Raw genomic sequence first — 5,358 nt, forward strand, 5'->3', positions numbered from 1 at the left:
TACTAATGGTTCTTATGAAAAAGAAAATCCTTTCCTTAGATATTAATATCTTGGGGTTTATGAAACACTGGGTTAATTGATCAACAAACATTTATTAATTGTTTACTAAATACTTGGGCAGCGAGGTGGTACAGTGGCTAGAGGAATCAGACTCTAGACCTGGAGTCAGGAAGGTCTGAGTTCAAATAAGGCCTCTGAAACTTACTAGCTATGTGACCCTAGGCAAATTACTTAACTCCAATTTCCCTCAGTTCTTCATCTATAAAATGGGGGTACCCTGGAGAAGGAAATGGCAAACCACTCCGGTATATTTGCTAAGAAAATCCCATGAATAATATCCATGGGGTCACATAGAATTAGACACTACAGAACAACAATCACAACATGCTGGATGCTATGTTAGATCCTATGTTAAACCAAATATGAATGAACCAGTTTCTACTCTCTAAGAGTCTAAGTGCTAATAAGAGAGACATGTACATATTTGAAAATTTGAATTGGGCAAGATGAAGCCAGTGAAGTTATAAGGGATCAAGAAAAAATCAAGCAAAATATTAAGAATGAAAAAATAGAAGAGGAAGTGAAACATAAGAGAAACAACTGATCTGGAGAACAGATCAAGAAGAGAAAATATAAGACTAATCAGACTATCTGAGAGCTGTGATCAAAAAAAGAAACTTAATGTAATAATACAAGAAAATTGTCCTGAAGCATTAGAACAAGGGAGGAAAGTAGAAATAGAATAAATCCATTGTTCACCACTTGAAAGGTGAAAAGTTCTCCTATGAGGAGAACTCACAGAAAAAACTCAAATTCTGAAACTCCTAGCTCAAGGATAAAATATAACAACAAGAAAAATGAAACAGTTTAAATGGTGCCACAATTAAATCACATAAGACCTAGAAGCAGAGACACTAAAGGACCATAGGTCTTGGAATACTATATATCAAAGAGCAAAAGAACTGGAGCTCTGGAAAAAAAGATCATACCCAGCAAAGTTAACCACAATCCTGAATAAAACAAAATGACCATTTGATCAACTGTCAGATTTTCAATACTTCATTAAAAAAAAACAATCCCTGAACTTAACAGAAGATTTGACATACAAGAGCCAAGAGAAACATAAGGCACATACCAAAGACTGATTACAAGGGATTCGATAAGGACAAACCATTTACTTTTTATATATGTAAAGTGCAAAATATTATGTCCAAGATTGTCATTAGTGATTGGATAGTTTGTAAGAAAGATTGGTGTAGACCTGAATAGGATATGACTTTAAAAAGTGAAACCATGTAGAAACAGCTAAAAAGAATAATTATGTTCACAGATGAGGTACAAGAAGAATTGATACAGAGAAATTAGATGGAGGAGGAGGGCTGTTAGTTCTGGTTTAAGAGGCAACAGTACATTATCTATGTATCTATGTATCTATGTATCTATGTATCTATCTAGACAAGTATAAAAGTCTTGTAAATTCAGAAGAAATAAAATGGCAAGGCGATTGGGAGAGGGGAGAGGACAATGGAGGGATCTTTAGAGGGAATGGTGAAAGAACAGGTCAAAGAGGGGTGTAGAAGGGTGTTTAGATTTGTGGAAATGGGAAGACAGGGGAGTGATCCTTGGAAGGGGTAGGCTAAGTAACAGGAGGGCAAGGTAGTGGGTAAAAGCAAAAGAGAGGAGTCTGGAGGGATAGGAAGCAAGACATACGCACAAACAGAAAAGCAAAGATCAGAAGGGAAAGTATATGTGTATGTATGCATGTATATATGTATATGTGTATGTTTCTATATCTACATAGAAATATATCCAGACAATTGTAGCCTTCTGGGTGGCGGGAAGGAGGAAGGCTAAAAAAAAGAACAAAGTAAAAAGTGGACAACAGAGAAGAAAACAGAACTTATAAGGAAGTAATAAAAGGTGGACAGCTCTCAACACAATGTGTAGCATTTATCATGCAGGCTTTCTTGAAATGAAAATTTATCATTACATACTTTGAATCCTCTCACATTCTGCAATTCACACAGCACACTTTTCATTTTGTATTTAAGTTCCAATATTTAAGTTTATGATATGTTTTTTCCCTTCTCTCTATTCTGCATTTTTGCTCTGGTGTTTGCGTCTAAAACAAAACTTAAAAAAATTCAGACTATATTAAGAGAAATTTTACAAATAGATGTAAACTAGTTAAATACAAGGTAGTTTGGGAGTACACTAGCATTTCTAAAGGGAGATCAGGAGAAACTTCACATAGAAAATCATGCTTGAATAGCATCTTGAAGGGAGAGAAGGATACTATGAGGTGTAGATAAGGAGAGAGTACATTGAAGTAATGGGGGTATAGCCAGGGTAAAGGCATGGAGATTGGAGATGGAGTGTCATGTGTGAAGATCTGAAGGGCCAGTGTGGTTGCATGGAGTACAGTAGGGGGTGATAATGTACAAAGAGTCTGTGAAGGTAGGTTGGAGAAGACTGAGAAAGATTTTAATAGCTAAAAAAGAACAGTTTATATTTGATATTAGAAACAAGAGGAAGCCAGTGGAATTGACTGAATAGGAGAGTGATACGATCAGATCTGCACTTAAGGAAAATTACTTTGACAACAGTATAGAGGAAGAATTAGAATGGGAGGGGGAACTTCAAGCATGGAGACCAATTAGGAGGCTAATGCAGTGATCTGGGTAAGAAACAATTATGGACTGAATTAAGATGGCACTTGTGTCAATAGAGAGAAGGAAATGGATGTAGAAGATATTGTAGAAAGAGAAATGACAAGATCTAGCCACCTATTAGATATGTGGGGCAAAGGAGAAGGAGGAACTGGGGATAATGCCAAGGTTATGAATCTGAAAGTCTTGAAGACAGAAATAAGGGAGTCTGGAGGAGGGTTGGGATTTTTTTGGAACACATTGAGTTCTCTTTTAGATATGTTGAGTTTGAGTTGTCTCCAACATCTATTTTGAAATATCTAGTATGAAATTGGTGATGTGAAATTGAAGCCTGGGGAGCAACTGGAGCTGGACATATAGCTCTGGGAGTCATTGACATAGTCATTGACTATGGGAACTGAGGAGATCATCAAGAGGAATATGTATAGACAGAGAAGCATAAGCCTCCAGTAAAGGGAAGAATCTTGCTCTCTTTTCTTATTTCTATAGCTAGCATTCAGAAAATATCAGATAATAGTGGGGAGAGGGGGCATTCTTATTTAACTCATGTTTGTCCTGGAAAAGCTTCTATTATTTGTTGACATTATTTGTACTGAGTCCAGAAGGCATCTTCCCATAGATGACTGACCCCTTTCCTCCTCCTGATGGGGTCCAAAGTTCATCCCACCCGAGGTCCAGTAACCCATTTTCTGGTGACTAGAACTTCAGTGTTTACTTTTTCCTGACTTACCTTTCTTTCCCACGTCCTCATGTCCCTAGATGTTACAAGCCTTTATATTACAAAATGCATTTGTAATAAAAGTATTTCTTTAACATTACTAATTAGTCTGCCTCTTGTTAAGTCCCAAAGCAACTGCAATAAACTGTGGGGCTCTGCATGGATGCCTGCCTGAACATTTGTCTCTTTCTCTGTCTTTGCTTCTCTCTCTCTATCTCTGTCTTTCTTTGTCTCCATCTCTCTGTCTCTTTTTCTCTACCTTTCTTATATACATAGAATATAATTTCTTTCTCTGGTCTTAGTGGTTTAGAGTAATCTATTTGAAGATGATTAAGTAATTTATTCCACATTTATAAAATGAAGTTTAGTCAATAGCTTAAAATATTGGAATAGAATATAGTCTCAGTATCCTTTAAATAATGAAGAATCTGAGCATCATTATTCTTGCTCTCCTGTTTATGGACAATGAAGGGCTATTAATTTAGACCAATCTTGCCATGACATAAGAAAGATTGTACGGGTTACTTTGTTCGAACTTGTTTGGGTCAGTCATGTTAAATTTCATAACTTTGAGTGAAATCCAACTGTGGTTTGACAACAGCCCAAGATCTCTCTTGGGTGGGTTGAAGGCATATGGTGGATTTCATAAAAATATTTTAAAAAATTCATTTCGAGAATAAACATATGCCCCACAGCATATGGGAGAAGACATGTCATAATACTGAACAACAATGGCTGTAAAACAGCCACTGAAAATCACTCAAAACAGTAAGGGTGTATTTTCTTCTATTTCTAACCCTGGAAGAATTCTTCAATCTAGCACAGAATGACTATGGCTTGGATCCTCAGAGTAATGACTACCATAAACACATGTGGTGTCTCTCATCAACATTCTGAGTACATAGACGCTCTTGACACATTGAATCTGGTTATGCTGGCAAATGTCAGCCTTCTTCTAGGGGTTAAGCCAGGAAAGAGAATCTAAAAGCAAAATCAAGCTGGTGTTGGCTTTGTGATTGAAGTTGCTGCTTGCCCCAAGGGTTGCTCTGTTATAGAAATACTAATTTCATTCCAGCAAGGTCTACCGTAACTCTTGCTTCCCAATGACTAACAACTCTGCCCCATTGCCAACATTGCAAAACTGTACAAATGCCAGATACATTCCACAGTCTATTTTCTAAAAAGTATATGAACAACCTGGTAATGGAATCTAAATGACGTGTCCTTTAAACATTTTATTTCTGAATGTAGAGGCTCTGACCCTATATCCACTGTATTCCCCTGCTAATTTAAGGAAGAACATGGAACCATTTGTTTCTAACTAAAAGGAAAGAGCACATAATTTCTTTTTCACTTTTTGAAGGGAAAGTTTGACTAGATACATGGCTAACTTCAATGTATCATTTAAATAATTTCCATAAGATATTGGATGAAAAACAATTATGTAATTATAGTATGTCCCAAGAAAATTGAATTTTGTGCATGGCAACTGCCTTCAAGTGATCACAGGGTTGTTATATGGAAGAGGGGTTACACTTGTTATGTTTGTACTTAGAGCCTAGAATTAGGAGGAATAAGTGGCACCTGCAAATTTAAGCTTGATGTCAGGAAAAACTCTAGAAATTTGAACCATGCAAAAATCAATAAGCCCCTTTGGGTGGCAGTGGCTTCTTCTTCCCTAGAAGTCTTTGAGTAAAGGCTGTTTGACTTTTGTCTGGGTATGATGTTGAGGAAATTCTTGGTCAGAGATGGATTAGACTAAATCATCTACTGAATCTGAAATGCCCTTCAGGTTTGCCTGCAATTTCTTCCACTAGCATAAGAACATAGAGTTTATGTTAGGGGTCCTCTAGTCCAACTTCCTCATTTTATCATTTAGGAAACCAAGGCCTAATAGTGTTAACTAACTCACCACTGGTTGAGTCAAAGGGGGAATTTGAACTGAGGTCTTCTCGCTTAAGAGATAGTGAT

This window comes from Notamacropus eugenii, chromosome 1 (genome assembly GCF_028372415.1).
Source record: "Notamacropus eugenii isolate mMacEug1 chromosome 1, mMacEug1.pri_v2, whole genome shotgun sequence".
In the NCBI taxonomy this organism is placed as follows: Eukaryota; Metazoa; Chordata; class Mammalia; order Diprotodontia; family Macropodidae; genus Notamacropus; species Notamacropus eugenii.